Genomic DNA, 17,312 nt, shown 5'->3' on the forward strand with positions numbered 1-17,312 from the left:
CCCCCCCCCACACGGCGGGGGGCCCGGGGGGGGGGGGGGGCCCCCCGCCAGCACCCCTCTCCCCCCAGCAAAAGCACGAGACGATGGGATAGGAGGGGGAGAGAGGTGCAGGAGCCACTGCTTCAGACTGGTCCTTTGCAGGGCAAGGGGGAGGAAGCCCAGGGAGCAGAGAAAGGGAAACGCTGAGGGGGGCTCCAGGTGGCAAACCCCCAGACTGATTGTTCCAGCTAAAATAATGCACGTACATACATGCATATTTTTATATATGTCTATATATACTGTTCTTGCTTAAGCTACCTTCAGGTTTCCCATTCCTAAGACCCTGAGCACCCAACCCTTCCCTCCTGATGGCTCCATCACCACCTTCTGCTCCCAAAAGAGATGGTGCAGGGAGGACAAGCAGGCGATGCTGTCACTGCCAGGGTCCTCAAGCAAAGGGGTGCAAAACTGAGGGGGGCAAGGACAGGGAGCCCCTACCTGGAGCACATCCCCAGGCTCACACCTCTCCTGCTGGCACTGTGACACCACGGTCCTGACAGCAAAGGGGGTTTTGCTGCCTGGGAAAGCCCAGGTGGTGTTGTTCTTTGCTGCTTTCCTGGAGGAAAGTCATCTAACTTCTACAGCTTTTCCTTTTCCTTTTCAGTTCTGCCCCCCCCTACACTGCAAATAACAGCCTTCCTAAAAATAGCAAGCGTTTCTTCCTTGATGTCACCAATGGCTAGGCTTGTTGGTATGAGAGCACACAGGGTAGAGGATGCCTGCATCTCACGCCAGCTTCTGCTTTGGGCTAAAGCAGCGTAGTCCCATCCACATGAAGATGGGGGGTCTCTGCTGCTTCCAGGGGGGACTGGCCTCCCTGTCCCCTGCCACCCCAACTGATTTTTCTCGAGCTGAAAGATCAAACCTACTTCTCACATTTCTTTGTAACAGGGGGATGAAGAGACTTACCCCACAGGAGATTTGTGGGTTGATTGAGGAAGAGCATGTTGAGGCTGTATTTTGAAGTCATCAGCCTGGTGTTCAACTGCTGGTCCTGACTTTGCTCCTGGAGCATCTCAGAGCATCTACCAAAGTGCCCTTCTGTTCTCCTAGGCTTCCTACATCTGCCTGAGGATTTTCAATGCATGTCTCCCTGGAAGTATGGCCATTAGGCAAGCCTGGCGTTTGTTTGTTCCTTCAGCCTCCCTTGAGACTATTTTAGGCAGATGAGATTAAACCGAACGGTCCCCAAATCACCCAGCAGTCCTCCGTCCCACCACGCACGCAGGGACCAGCCCCCAGGCCAGGTCCATCCACGGTGCACAGAGCTGAAGGAACGAGGGAGGAAGATTTTCACGTGTTGGTGGGAAGCTGGCCAAAGGATGTGCCACCGCCCAGGGGTGTATCTGCCTCTGGTGGCTTCCCAGACCCCCCAAAAAAAGTCTTCCATGGAGGAAACTGCTCACCAAAGCATCCCTCAAGTCCTGGAGCAAGAGTTAGGCACATCCGATGGCTCTCCTCGACTGGGGATGTGTGCAGCCTCTGTTGGGAGGCAGTCAATAGGATTACTGTGGTTCATTACAGACAAAAGTGGGGTTGTTAGGTTTTATTTGCTTATATAGTTTTTGTTGTGTAAAGTAACACCAAGGAGCTAAACTTTGCTGGGCAAATTATTTTACTTGCAGTAGGCTAACGATTTGTATATAGCTATTTATGCCAGGGTTTCCACGCTGACAAGATATTTTCAGAGAAGGTGGTTATAGTTCATCACATCATGGGGCCATGACTGAAAATCAGAAAATATTTCCTCAGGACAAGGTTTTCCAAAACCCGGGGGGGCAGGACCAGGGCAGATGGCTTTTGAATGAAGGTTGCCCATGTCTGCAGATCCCTCCTGCAAAGCAGACCTAGGGATGCAAAAGCTGGTCTCAGGGCCAGCATCCCAGCCAAATCCTACAGGAAACCTCCTGACATCTTCATAGCTGTGCAAATGAGAGAGAGAGAGACTTATACACGAGCATTGGGGGCGAATTTATGTTCCTGGGCATTTTAAAACCTTTTAAACTGCGTTGCCTATAGTTAAACATTGTAAATGAATTAATGCTTAACACTACCACAGGCTGTGTCAGCAGCTGGCACCCCCAGCAGCGTTTCACGCCCGCGGATGCTGAAATGGCAAGCACTAGGCAGCACTGGCGGCAGCACTGGCCTCGGGTGGCCAAGGGAGGTCTGCAAAGGCAGCAGCTTCACACCTCGGGTGGCCAAGGGAGGTCTGCAAAGGGAAATCTTTCAGAAGGCTGAACAGCGGCTCCAGGGGCCGGTGCTGCGAGGCATCTCCAGCAAACAGCATTTCGTCCCAGCTGCCCTCGCAAGCCGGAGGGGATGGGGAGGAGGGTGGGAGGCTCGGGAGGTGCCCCGTCCACTCAGCAAGCGACTGACCGCAGCACTGGGATGTGTCACTGAGGGCCAGGGTTGCACGAAGGGCTGCAGGAGGGGCTGGTGGGAAGAGGGGGCTCTCCACACTCCCCCTTGTTTTGTGTCAAGAGGAGGAGTGGAAAGGTTTGAGGAGGAACAACCTCTCCATTCATGTTAAAACAACACCGTCTCTTCACCTCTCTTTCCCCAGAAAGATTAAGTTTATCCTCATGCCTGACCCAAATCCCAGCTCCATGAGAGTGAGCTCCCCTCGTGCCTCTTGCGCTGCCCCTTCAGGCCAGGAAACCCCCCAAAAAAGACTTGTGCCGCATCACCTTCTCCCACATCTTGGAAAACAAACCCAGTAAGGGACAGGGACAGAGGATGAGGATGAGGAGACAGGTGGGAGCAGCGGGCTGGTGTCCCCCACACACAGCAAGGGCCACCTTCCCTCTCAGGCTTGGAAAACAACCCAGTAAGGGACAGGGACAGAGGATGAGGAGACAGGTGGGAGCAGCGGGCTGGTGTCCCCCACACACAGCAAGGGCCACCTTCCCTCTCAGGCTGCCCTTGCTGCAGGCTACGCTAGCCCAAAAATGGGCTGCCGGTGCTTGGCCCCACGGGAGATCAAGCCCTTCCCCAGGCTGCCCTCTGGGAACCACGATGTTCTCATTGGAGCAGGAAAAAAAGCCAGAAAAAGAAAAAAAAGCCCCAACCCAAGCACTCTCAGATTTTTCTAAATAAGAATTAAAACGGCTGCCAGCCTATCTGCTGATAGCAGAAAGCAGATTGCAAGTGTAACAGGATGCAATCGAGTCAGACGATTCCAGGGAGAGCACCAGAAGGCTTAATATTAGCACTACTGGCATTCACAGCCTTTGCTAATGACTTAACGATTGTTTGCGCTGATTTGTGTTGGCTTCGATATGCAGAGAGCAACACTTTCCATTTAAAACTGGGAGAGACCATCAGGGATCTTACTAACTATCCGATGGCTGCTTTCTCATAAATATATGTTTTCAACACCTTAATGTTAAATAAATATGTGGAGGAAATGAACAACCCCCCCAGAAAAAAAGTCAAGTCCCCAGATTGCGCACTCCCCAGGACTGGCATTTTATAGGCAATTTCCTACCCAGCAGCATTACCTCGGGAGACGAAACACACCTGCAGGACTCAATAGGATTTAGTGCCATTGAAATCCAGCAAAAAGCACCAAAAGGAGAGAAGAGGTTTCTGCTGCGCAGGGCTACATCTCTCTGCGGGGAAATCCCTCTCTAAATTCCCACTCCTGCAACAGCGAGCTGTGCTGCCCTCTTAAATTAGACGGGTTAAAGCCCAGGCAGGCTGGACCACACTGTTGCTCTCAGAGATTTCTCTGACTTTAAAGAGCCTGTATATTTAAATTAAAAGCATTTCTCCGTGCTTGGGATGTGAGTTTTGCTGCTCGTTGAGCTGCACCAGTCGGCGCCCGTCCTTCCTCAGGACGCCCACCCTGAAGGGTGCTCTGCCCTTATGGTTCATCCTTTACCAGCACAGAGGCACTTTGGAAAGAGGTCCCCAACCCTCACCTCAGGAGAAGCAGCACCGATCAGAGCAGGCACATGGGGACAGCCACCCCATGTGCGTACGCTCCCAGCCACACGTATGAGACTAATTAGCGTACGCGAGGTAAATATGACAGCTCAGTGCCTATTGTTCGGCGCCTAACAGCAGGAAGAGTGTCAACACTTTTTTTCGGGGGCTCGGAAATAGATGTTAATTGTTAATTCCCATTTAGCGCTTCCCTTGGGATGAGGCCTGGCATACTGCGAGTATCTTTTCAAAATCCACTGGCAGAAGGAAAGCCCAAAAGTTAAGTGGGGAAAAGTGGAAAAAAAAAATTTAAAAAACCCCAACAACCTGGAAAACAACACAGCAAGCAATAAATCTATTAGGAGGGACAGCCCCAGCCCCTCGGGAGCCTGCAGCATCCCGCCCAGGGCACCTGGTTTGCTTCTCCCCTCACTGGGCAGTAGTACCGACAGCATCCCGCTTGCCCCATGCTCGGGCCAGCCAAAATTTGGGAGCCCTTAAAACAGGGCTGGGTTTAGAGCATGGGGAAAAGGAGATGGATGCAGGCCCCCCACTTCCCCAACATCCCTGGGGGGGCCATGCCTTAAAAAGAAGCTTTCCACGGCTGCAGCCTGCAGATGCTGCTACGGCCACGCTGATGGGGCTGCCAACCAGCTCCCCCCAGAAAGAAAAGGCTGTTGCTTTTCTGTGGGACCAGAGGGCGGACCAGGAAGGTGACTGGGAAAGGAAGCAGGGGATGGGAGGGAGGGAGGGAGGACCAGAGGAAGACAAGGCCAGGTTTCATTAAACCTCACTCTTCGTACCCAGGTCAGCGTGCCTGGACCACCCCGGGACCAACCCTGACCCACCTGTGACCCACACTCACCCCAAGAGCCAAGGCTTGGGGTCACCCCAAGTCACCTGGCTTCCCAGCATCTTCTCATTTGTAGGGGGACGCAGAAAACTGCAGCCCAAGGTGCCGGTTTTGGAGAAACTTCAAGCAGTCGCTACCCACTCAAACCCCAGATGGTTCAACACAAACAATGCAAAAGTTATCACAAAAGGAAAAAATAACATTTTTTTAAACCAATCTCACAGACCTTTGCTGACCAGATCATGGGAGTTTTGTATTTTTTTAATACCTGACAGTGCACTTGCACATTCCCCCGCTGCAATCCATCATGGCCGGGAGGAAACAACACTCTGTTTGACATACCTATGCAATACCCTCCCAGAGCAGATACATCATGCCCCAGGCAGCTGCCGGGCTCTCTCCCCAGTGGCCTCTGCAGCAGGCAGTCACACCAGGAGCACACACGAGACCAGCCCGTGGGGCACCAGACCATCTGTGGAGAGGACGGGGAAACCCCCTGGAGCAGGAAAATGCTTCTGCCAGGCCCACAGGGGTGAGGAGACTGCCGATGCTTCACTTCAAATTGGCTGCAAATACCAAACAGAAGCAAGCCGTGCCTGCGCAGTTTCCGACGGTGGCCCACCCCTCGCTCTGGCAGGCGAGTGTTTGCCGTTTGGCTTTCTGTCCGGTGCTGCCTTGTACCCTGAGCCGGTGCCGTCACCTGAAGGGTGCCAGCCGGGAGCTGGGGCTGCATCCCCGAGCGCGGCGTTGCCCCCCCTGCCCGCCCCTCAGTGCTCTGCCAATGGGCAGCTTGCTGCCTTCGCCGCCACCATACCTAAGAATTGAAAACAAGCCAGGGAAGCAAGACGGGAGGTAACAAGGGAATTGGTTAAAAAATGCAAACTCCTTGTGGCTGTTGGATCAAGAGGACATGCACACGAGGTCTCTGCGCTCCCACGTCGCTCTTCTCCGCTCCTCCCCATGCACGGATGCCACCGCAGATGTGCACAAGCCAAAAGGGGTTGGAGACATCATTAAAACAGGCTGTTCCCTCCGGACACCAGGTGATGCACGTCAGGTACGGTGATGGCACAAGGAGGCTTCAGACAGGGTTTTTTACTTCCCCATTGCTGCTGATTTGCATGTAGCAAAACCATGGAGTTGGGAGAAAAATATCAACAAGTTTAAATAGACTGAAACGCAAAAAACATCAATTCTAGATGATGTTCAGCTCCAAGACCAGATCCTGCCCTCCTCAGCCCGGCAAAGTTTGTCCTCAGTGAGACTCACAGACTTCGACCTGTACTGAAGCTCCCATTGACAAGACACATTTTGTTGCTCAAGGGCTTTGCCGGAGAAGATCAGTGTGAAAGAGCCAGCACATTATGGGGGACATGATGAATGTTATCTGCTGGGAAAACATTGCATTTGAAATGCAAGAGGAGCAAAAGAGAAATTAAGAGCTTGGTTTCCAATGTGGAAGGTGTGGGTCTCACCTAAGTTTGGAGTGAAGGGGTATTTAGTTCATCAACTGCAAACTTTTAAGCTGTCTTTCCTGAGAGCATTTATGCACACATATGTATATGTACATACCCTGTCACTTATCTAATATAGACACATATGTACATATATGGTGCCTACCTTCACTTGAGAGAGGCGTCTTTACCTCCAGTGCAGCTGACCCGGTGAAATCTCCCAGCAGATGCCCGGAGCTGCTACAAGCACCAGCCTCAGCAAACATGAGCTCTGTTGCCCGTTCATTCCCTCTAATGCAATTAGAACAGATTAACATGGGTGACTAGATGTAAAAGACAAATGCACCTCACCATCTCCGTCCCACTCACATTTATTAATTTGAGTCCTGCCCTTTTCATAAACTTGTTGCTCTCTTGACCCCGCTCAGATGGAGCACCCTTTTTTTTGTTGCTTGAAAATTAAGAAGAGGTCTGGCAGGGAGAGACGGCTAGCTGAAACAGTCAAAGCCACAGGAGCCCTGTGGCAATAGCCCACAAAGTTTCTTTTACCAAGCAAGACACAGGTGGGAGCTTCACAGGCTCACTAGTGAGCTAGCAGCCGCCTCTCTTGACTCCTTCGGCAATCCCTGGCTTAAAAAGCCCTGGAAGGACTGTGCAATTATTACCATTACAATTCTTTTGCGTGGGGCATCTTGCACTTCACCTCTTTGCTCTCGAACACCAGATGTCTGCTCACTGGATAGACCTCCAGCAACAGGGCAGACATCTTCAGGTTAACCACTCACGTCGCGCTTTAATCACAGTAACAGCACAAATGACATAAAATAGTGATCCACAGACTAGATTGGACCACACAATCTTGCCTGACCTCTCATACAGCACAACCTTCAGGTAACCAGCTAAAGCACCGCAACATGTCTTTTAGACAAACCCTTGATGGAAAGGCTCTGCCATTTCCCCTGCTAAATTGTTCCACAATTTAGGAAAAGAATGCCACTTGCTCTTAAAAATGAGCACCTTTCGGACTGAATTTCTCTAACTTTAGCCCCAGTCCACTGCGTTTTGGTTTGCCTTTGTCTGACCGATTAAAGAACTTGCAGCTACCAAGTATGTTTCCCTTTGTAGACATTTGAAGACTGTGATCTTAACCTTGTCTTTCTTAAAATAAATAAGTTGAACTTCTTTACATCTCTCAGAGGGAGACAAGTTTTTCTGACCTCAGAAAAAAGGTCAGGAACTGATGGCAAGCTGGCAGGTCCTCTCCGAACCCTTTCCAATCTGTCAGCATCATTTGGATGTGTGTCCCCCACCCCCAAATGGGTATAGCCTTCCAGTAATTACTTCGAATGTCCCTGCTTCCCTATGTATTTCCCATCAGAATTTTATTTCCTTAATTTGACTTCACATTTACGTATTTTTATTGTATTTAAGTCATTTAAAATACTTCTGAAACTTGGCTTTGTTGGACTGCCATCTCTATAAATCAAAGAACGTTTTCCATTCAAGTCACTCCTCAGTTTACAACTAGCCATATTTTTTCAGTGCATATTTTAATATTCCAGGTTCAGTCCTCTCCCCAGCATCCTAGAAAAAAGTAACGTAAATTGTGCACCCTCCTTCACCTGTGATGATGTGGCCTGTAACTCTATCAGTGTGGATAGCCCAGCAAATGGCACATCTCCGCTATTTATCTTACTTTCAGCACCTAGATTTTATTTTCTGTATGGTCTCCAACTGGGATGCTGTTGTTCTTCCTGAGACTCTTAAAAAAGTCCATAATTTTCTTGGCGTGATGGAAACGTGGGTCTGAGAAGGACTGCAAGTGGTTTCCTGGTCCACCCTTGGCCTGCGTGGGTGGACGTATCCTGACAGGCTCTGCCCTACTGAGCCTCCGGTGCAATATCTTCTCTAGGCAACTTGTTTCAGCACAGAACTATCTTTACAGTCAGAAATTATTGTCTTGGCAGTAGATGTGCCTTGCTGCCAAATACCCCAGGTTTTTCTTGCTTTATTTCCAGTGGATGGGAAGGGCAGTCGATGCTCAGCGTTTTAACAGAATTTAACACGGAGCAGATGACTTAGCATGTCCTCACAGCTGCCAAAATCCCAATTCAGCCATCCCAAACCCTTCTGCTCGGGGGAGAACCTCGCTGTATAAGCTGTCGTTCCTGCAGACCATCTCTGAACTCCCTCATCTGATATATTACTGGAAGCACGGCTCTCCAGCTGGCTGCATTTCTCCATCTGAAGCTTCACCAAGCTGTGAACAACAGAGGATACCTCCCCATGGCAAATACACCGTGGGGTGCCGTTTGCCCTTGGACAGCACCGTCCGGCTGCTGGCTCCAGAGCAGCACCCACCGGCGCCTTTGGAGCCTTTTCTGCTGTATGTCCCCGGTGTCCCAGGCATGCCGAGCCTGTGCCCCTCTCGGGGACTGTCCCCCTGCGGGCAGGGGGTAGGTGAAGTCCTTCCTCGCCAATGGGTGACTGCTTAGCGGCTGCTTACGCAGTACCTTCCCAAAGATCTCCCTTCCGACCAAGTGGGCTGTAACAACACTCCTCTTGACACCCTCCTCTTTTCCCTCTTCATCTATCTCCAAACCCATTCAGTAAATCTTCCTCTTGCTTCCTCCCAAATGTGAGATGGAGACCAGCCTTTCTTGGTATTTGCTGCAAAATTTAACCCCTGTTTTCTCTGCTTAGTTTTTCTAAATCAGCCATGCCCTTCCCTACCCGTCTTTCCCCCTTTTTGTGATCTGTCCCCCAGAGTCTCCATGGTGCCTACTAAATCCTGGTTTGCTTCTGTGCTGAGCCTCCAAATACTTCTTGTTTATTTTCTGTACTTCTGGCATGATTTCTGAAGGAATTAAAAACAAATCTGTTTATCTTCACTAAACCCCTCTGCTGATAACGGTATTAGTGGTTTTATTTACAAACAGAAAAGCAAGGCAAAGTGGGACTGGAAGTAAAAATCTCATAAAGCAGGTCCCTAATTTGAGATGCCCTAAAAGCATCCAGCAGCTGAATTTTCTGAAAGTGCCAGATAACTATCCTCTAAAACTCATGCCCCTTAAGATGCTTCAGTTTGGGGACCTCCAATCGGTGGCACCCCCACTCGCTTGGCACTGCAGAAAACCACGGATGCTGTCATGCAGGAGGGGAGCTCATCCACAGCTTTTTCCTGGATGGAAATAAAATAAATACATTGCAGACGATGTGGCAATCAGAGTCTGCGGCCGCAGACAATCTCCTTCTCTCACAGCAATCACTTTTTAATACATCTTCTAATTTTTCAGAGATGGAATTAGCAAGGCAGAGATTGTCCCAGCAGCTACAATTTTTTTTTCTTACTTTTTACCAGCTTCATAAAATCATTTTTTCCTTGTCTCTCAACACCCCATTAAGGGAAGGAGAAGACAGGGCAGGTTGTCACCGCCGAGCAGCACTGCGGCTATTTTTCATTTTGACAGCCGGTGGCATATTACATTGGAGGCATCAGCTGCGTGGAAAGGTGCACAATGCCGGTTGAAAGCTGACCACCGGCCGTGCTCTGGCCACCAGCCTGCAGCCCTGCCCTGAGGCACCAGCCAATGCCAGCGACCGAAAGTGAGTCCCACCTGCTGCGGCATCGCCCCACCACCTGCCAAAAAGGGGTGCAGGATGGTGCATTTTGCCCACGGAGAAAGGCTGGCAAGAGTGAAAGCTGCACCAATGAGCTGTGAAAGGCAGCCAGCTTTTCCCCACTGTCCAAACCCACCAAAAGAAGACGCAATTTGGGGTTTTTTTTAAAGTTGCTCAGGGTGGCAAGGACTTCTGCTGGTGCCTTGTAGCTGCAGAGCCCTGCCAGGCTATTCCGCTTGTTCTTCAAATCCTCAGACAAAAACATACCTTTTAATACATATATTGTGGTGACTGTGTGTCTGATGTACGTCTGCATCTTTCAGTAGAGCTTTTCTGCAGCTTTTTGAAGAAGGGAGAAAGGAAGACCACATATAACATCCCCACATTCACCAAAAAAAAAAAAGGACCAAACGCATAGCTCCTTCCCCAAGCTGCAAAACCCCAGGCTGTTGCCAGGTCATGTCCAAACCCAGACCTCTTGCCCGTGAGGAGCTACGGTGCCGACTCCCTGCCTAAAAGAGTAGCAGGCATGCAAGAAAAAATCAAAGCAAGCTGACAGTTCAGCTAGGACCACAGACAAACTGCTCTCCCAGAGAAGGAAATCAAAAGAGACAAAGACAGCTATAACATTTATCTTCTTTATACATTGCTTCTAGATTAGAAAACCTGCATTAACGGGATCACAGGTACGCAAGCATTTACATTGCTTTTGAACACCATTTAGCTGCTTAAATGCATGCTGCAAAGCAGTTGGCTTTGCACATAGCTTTTATTTATAGGGCAAAATTGATTTAAGCAGAATTTAACTCAATATAATTGTGCCTGCACTAAGGATATGAACAAAAGTGACACAGTCACTCCTGCTCAGAGGCTGAGAGTTTCCGAATCATGGGAGCGATGGCAACCCCATGATTAGGTTTGGGCTTCTCATCTGGATGCACTGGGAGAAGGGAAACCAACAAGCCAAGTCCCACCGAGCTTGTTAAAAAGGCAAATGATAATTAAAAATTAAAAGGTAAAGCTCTTTATGAGTCACACGACCATGCAACCCCTGCCTTTCCCAGCTCGTGCCCAGGCACACAGCTAAGGCTCCTTCCAAAGGCCAGCATTTGCTGTATCGCAGCCCAGGTCTCTGTGTGTCACCCTGTTTAGCTGTTTCATCAGCCCCTGCTGGTTTTCCCTCAGCGCTTTTCCCTTTGCAGGACTTCTTAGGAGCCAGCTTTCATATCTGCCAGGAAATCACAGGCTGCACTGCGAAAAGCGGCACATCTCCTTGGCTTCTCCAAGTCAACGGCAAGACGTCTTCCCTCCTACTCATGAGATGAACTGTAGAAAATGACCAAATTCCTGATATGTGGAGTTGTATGTTTAATCTATATATTGGAAAATATCTAACTAAAAGTGACTGGTACTGATTCCCTGAGACTGTCACTAGTGACACCAGTGGACATGAAGCTCACCCGAAACAAAGCCACCTTTCCTCGGTGTCTGACTACAGACACAGGGAGCCTGTCTTCAGACACCTAATTTGAAAGTATAGTTGCAGGAGGTAAGTGCTCAGTCACTCCTTCATCTTCTACCCCGATTTTCCGAGGAAGCCAGAGTCAGTTTCCAAGGAGAAAAGACGCCGAGTACCTCTCAGGGACCAGCACCCATAGGAATTCAGCCCTCCATCCATCCCCTTCAATTCGTAGTCGACCAAAAGTCACATCCAGGGACAGAGGACAAAGTGACCCCTGAAAACAAACCACCGTTCAAATTGGGACACTTTTCGGTAAAGCTGAGGAGAAGGCAGGGCCCAGGAGCAACATTGTGCTGGCTGGAGCCAATGCTACTGATGTCCATATCAGAAACAGAAGCACCGAAGCCGCCTGCACCTGTCCCCGCTTCGCACGGGCTCTGCTCGTGCACCTACTGAGGGCTTGTATGCAAGGGATCCTCCCCATCACCGCCACCAGCAGAGACCAGGGAGAGCACGTAGGAGACTCCATGGCCTCGTCCGCCTGTCTGCTCCCGTAACACCACTGCAGAGCCGCAGGGCAAGCACAGTGATGCCAGGCGGTGCAGCAGACCCTGTGGGCAGTACGCGAGGATGCATGCCAGGATGCCGACCGCAAGGCTGTGGAGGGCTTTGAAGATGAAGAGAAAACCAAATGTCAGTAGAGAAAGCAGGGAAAAATTTTGGTAAAGGGATTTGGCAGCTGTAGGCTGCCTCTTCTGCTCAGTCCACCCGAGCCCTTAGCTATTCATGCAGCAGTAAAATGCTCACAGCTCGTGGGTTATCAAAGGATTTTAATTCCTCCAACAATCAGAGAATCAATGGATACAGGTACTGAATGTTGCTCTAGCCCAGAAAGGCAGTGTGAAATGCACGCTGTTACATACAGAGCCCAACACCAGTGGGCTGATGGCAGCGGGCAGGAGCACTCCCGTTCTCACATCATTGCTTTAGTGATACCGTGGAGGGCTAACAGCACAGCTCTGCACTGGCGTGGCTTTCCTCCCCAGAGCTGGATTGACGGTGACGGTGGGGTTTCGCGACTCCTGATGGCTGCGTAATGTACTTGGCAGAAATGCAGCACAGCTCACCACACTCTGCTATGACAGGCATTTGCCTGTGGGAGAGCATTCAGCCACGGCAAGCAAGACTGATGGAGCAAGACTGGTCGCCCCCTCTGATCCCAGAGGCAGATATTTTGGGGAAGGGCTCCCACACACTCTGCTCTTGTCCACCTGTGTATGTTGGTCTGTGGTATTGGGTTGATTAATTTGCTTTCTCAGCTTTGCTGCCCTCCCAAAGGCCCTGCAGTCCGGGAGTGGAGACGCCCAAGGGATGCCGGCAGGGTGGGGAGTGGGATGAACAGATCAGGGAGAGTTGGCTTTGGTCCCAAATGTCATCAACTCAGTTGCGTCCAGGATCTATACACGCTGCTGAGAGCCCTTTCTTTGCGGGTCAGTTGCTGGCCTTTTTTTGGAAGGTTATTCCTGGAAGTCAACAAAGTAAAGTGCCAGTCCTCCTGAGAAACCAGAGACCAGGTCTCCATCCCTCAGCCCTCACCTTCCCCTACAGGCCCATGAGAGGAGTCTCCGCTTCCCTTGCATGAAGAATTCAAGAGTTTACTCCCACAGCCGTGGAAAAGCAAGCCTGGAGCCCTGAAAGAACAAGCTGTGCCTTCAGACCCGCAGAGGGTCCTCCCGCTTCACCTCTCCTTAAGCCTCCCTTACCCCTGCTCCCAGGCCAGGGGCTTCCTTGCCCCGGGGTGTGCATCCCGGCCATGGTCCTGGGGGCAGGCACTGCCCAGCGGGTGCCTGAGGTGCCCAGATTCAGGCTTTCCAGCCACAAATGCCTGAGCAATCACGAGGCTACTGTCACCTTCAAGCCATAAACACTGAAAAGCAGCATAAAGTCATCTACAACCATTGGCACAAAGCCAATGGCTGAGAAGTTGAACCACCTGCAGCTCTTCTCCATCACCGAGAGACACGCACCTCTCACCAGCAGAACGATGGCACTGGGCGGATAACACACTACAGCTTCGATGTCGTCCCAGCAGGTATCCCAGCTGTTGGGCACCTTGTTCCCCAAACTCCACACTGAGCTACTGCGAACAGACCGGGCTCCCCCCACGTTTCCTCTGCACCATCTCATCTGTGTGGTCCTGGAAAAGCCCCCTCCTGTCCAGGGAAGGAATGCCAAGAAATGACAAATACTGACCTTTGATGAATTCAGGGAAAAAATAAAGCTGCATCCTGTTGTGTTGGAGTCTGACAGGGCCACCCCCCACTGCCCGCCGGTGTGGCTGCAGCCCCAGCATCAGTCCGATCCCTCAGCTCTGAGGCTGGACTCTCGAGCACACGGACAAGCAGATGTCTCAGGACCTGAAAAAGCCCTGCTAAAAGTATAAACCAAAGCAAAATGATGGCTCGCTGAACCGGTCCCATTGCCGTTTCCACACTGTGTCCCTGTAGGGCTTCTGGTGGATGCTGCTGTGATCCAGACGTGGCCCCATGAGAAATCGGTGTCCCTTGGTGAAAGACAGAGACAAATGTCTACGTGGAGAAAGGATAAGAGAGATTTTCTGTGGGGTTTGCTCGAGGAGGTGAAATGGACTATCTAGCAAATTTGTTTCCCCTCACCTCGCATAGCTGTTCACACTTTATCACAGGGGGAAGAAAACATGAATAAAACAACATGAAGAGTCGCAGGCTCAGTAGAAACAATTTAATTACGGCTCTGAACTGGTTTTTGCACAGAAATTTTAAGTCAGAGTTGAATTTGGCCCAGCAAGCTACGTGACGTGGGTAGTTAATATAAACCCCCTTATTCTTCAATGCAGGGTAAAGGCTGAAAAATTATTTGCACTGTACGTCTTTCTGAATGTTTCACGCGGGTGTTTGAGGGGGCCAAGTACATTACATTCCTTCAGTAAGTCAGTCGGGTTTGGTTGTTGCAGCTTTAGAGTTAGGAGGAAGCTTCGGCTGCAGCTCGTGCCCTGGCCGTCCCAACATCCTTCACGGGGAGCAAGCTTTCCCTCTAGCAGAGGGGTAAGGCCCACGCTCTTTTAAACCATTCATCTAATTGTGTGCAATTACACGTTGTACACACAAATGCTCTAATTGCCAAGTGACAGGATGCTTTTTACCTGACATTTTGCCTATGAAACATTTGCCTCGCTGCAGTGCCCGTTGGGGAAATAAGAAACGCCGCTCCAGCCACGACCTGCAGTGACTCCCCCAAGCGCCTGTCCTGCAGTTGCACCGTGTGACAGTCAGGCCCCTGGACTTTATTGCTATTAACTCTGCTCAGAGAGATCGAAGCAGATTATTCTGTTCCTGGCAGGTCTCGAAAGGAGCAAAAGCTGTTCCTGATAAGGATAGCAGTGGACACACATAGTCTGGAGTGGGGTTTTTTGGTAGGATTCCCGACTCCATGCATTTAATCAGTTGAGATGTCCTTTTTTTTTTTTTTTGCTTTTCGTTGCTTACAGATGCAAAGACCAACCGAGAAGAGAAATCATGTGGCTGGGATAGCCCTAGAAACAGCTCCAAAATACTGCTTGAGGTAAGTGCATTTCAGTGCATTTCCAAGGAAGCTGCATATCCGTTCTTTACAGCAGATACTTGTTATAAAAAATGCATGCAGCTTCAGGCTGGGAACAGCATGTTCGAGAGGTAAAAGGCTTTTTTCCCCCCAACTCTTTAAGGGTGAGAGGGTGTGGGGTTTTTTAAGTCACTCCTCACTATGGTCAAGTTCAGGCATTTTTTCTCCCCGTTTGATAGGTAAAGATACGGCAAAACAAAATGGGTCAAATTTTCTCATTCAATAAGTACGTTGAAGCCAACAGAACTGCTCCAAGAGAGAAATTAGATCCATGTCCCTCTCATTAGGCTGCTAACAGATACCAAGAAACGTGCATTGTAGAGCAAGCTGCATTTGACAGAGGCATGCGTAACAGAAAGCCGTTGATTTGGAAGCCAAAAGATCCTGCGGTCTGTCAAAATGTGGCAGGACTACAGGAGGGCACCGGGTCAATTAGGAGGCTTGTAGGTCAAGATAGCTGAGCACAACCCAGCCGAGCAGGGGAGGCTCCGGTAAATGTGCCTTGTGCTCCGGGAGTACTGCTGGTTCAGCAGGACTGCTCCTGGGTTTATTGAGCCTGGTGATTACAACAGGCTGTCATTAGGGCAGTAAAGTTAAAAAAAAAAAAAAAAAGAGAGAGAAAGAAAAAAGTAGAGAAGCGAACCACACCTATGACAGGAAGCATTTCAAAAACGCACGCTTCTCTCACATTCATACGTGCAGGTCAGGTACGCATGAGTTGTCTCTTTCTTATCTTCAGCACAGGAGCACAGTCAGAAAAGAAAAGAAAAGAATCCCAGCTCAGTGTAAAACTCCTGCTTGTGGCTTTGGGGTTGTTTGGGGTTTTTTCTTTCTTTTTTTTTTCATTTTACCCACCCAGTTAGCCAGGTTTGCAGCTGCTTGCTCGTGCAAAGGGAAGAGAGAGCTGTGCTGCCACTGAAACCGGGAGCTGGTGTGGCAGGGTCCTGCCAAAACCAGCCGCCTGCTTTTTCCAGCCACGAAGGGCGCACGGGCACAGGAGGGATCTGAGCCATGCAAAGGAGGGTCACCTCACCCAGCGCAATGCAAATACCGGAGAAAAGCGCTGAGAGATAGCGGCCTGGCCGAACCCTGTTGATGCCGTGCCCCGGTTAGGCAGAACAAGATGGTGCAGAGGACAGAGGTGTCTCTGCAGGTGCTGTAAGAGCAGCTCGAGGAGGAGACAGCACTTTGCACCTGCTAAAAGGTCGAGCGTGCTCATTCCTGGTAATGTCAGCTGGATGTGCCACACCAGGGGAAAAAGCAACCCTAGGCTTTAATAAATACGCAGACCTAAAAGAGTTTGAAATACTGATTAAAGCCTGCTGGAAATCGAGCAAGTGCTGTGAAAGCACAAAAAATCTGGCAAAATTGAGACAGACCTTGACCGTTCTTTGCGTCATTTACTCTTCCAAAAAGAGACAGAGACTGAGCCTATTTGCACAGGTTTAGGCTGCACAAGATGCTGCTGAAGTCAGTTCTGTGGAAGCAAACACAAAGACCTTTGTCTAGAAAAACCATGTATTTTCCTACGGGATAGGGCTAGCCAGGCCAGCACCTTTCCGAGGGCTGGGGAGAGCCAGCTGCCCGGCACGGGTACAGGAGTGACACTGCTGTCAGCACAGAGCTATTTTAGCAAGTTGTAAGGGCAACCTTTTACTTCCAGTCTGCTTCTGAAATGTTTCACAGAAATTAAAGCAAAACCAAAACCCAGAGAACAACATGTGATGTGAAAAACAAATTATTCAGTGATGACCTGAACTTCCTAGAAATCACTCTGATCTGCATCGAGTGCACCGGATTTGGCATCTAGCTAAAGCCCTTTCTCACCAGCCTGCCTTCCCTGGAGAGGGGACAGCTGGGGATTTGGCTTCTCCCAGGCACCGCTGATGAGCACAGCACCTGCAGACCCCCTCCTGCCACCCCCGGGCTGAAGGACACATCCGCGGGTGGGAGAGGGTCTGGCCGGGAAGCTAACGCTCTCCTAAAATCCCCCCCTGGCCCGGCCACGCCTCCCGGGCAGGATGGAGTAGAGCAGCCTGCAGGCTGCTCTAGTTTGCACCGTGGGGACGGCACCGTGGAGGGGAGGCCATCGGGTCAGTCTGGCGCCCAGGACTCCGGGGCGGTGTTTCGGCGGTGTGAAACCCCAGCGCCGGTTCCCACAGAGGCGGTTTTGCATACTCTTACTTCTGCTCCCCATAGCCGCCCAGCTGGAAAGGCTCCAGCTCCTCCAGCGAAGGAGGGCGGCGAGCAGCACGGGAGCGGGGCGGCGTACAGGGGGGACGGCAGCGGAAACCGGGCACACGCTGGCGACAGC

The sequence above is a fragment of the Aptenodytes forsteri genome, unplaced genomic scaffold (assembly GCF_000699145.1).
Source record: "Aptenodytes forsteri isolate BGI_AS27 unplaced genomic scaffold, ASM69914v1 Scaffold93, whole genome shotgun sequence".
Lineage (NCBI taxonomy): Eukaryota > Metazoa > Chordata > Aves > Sphenisciformes > Spheniscidae > Aptenodytes > Aptenodytes forsteri.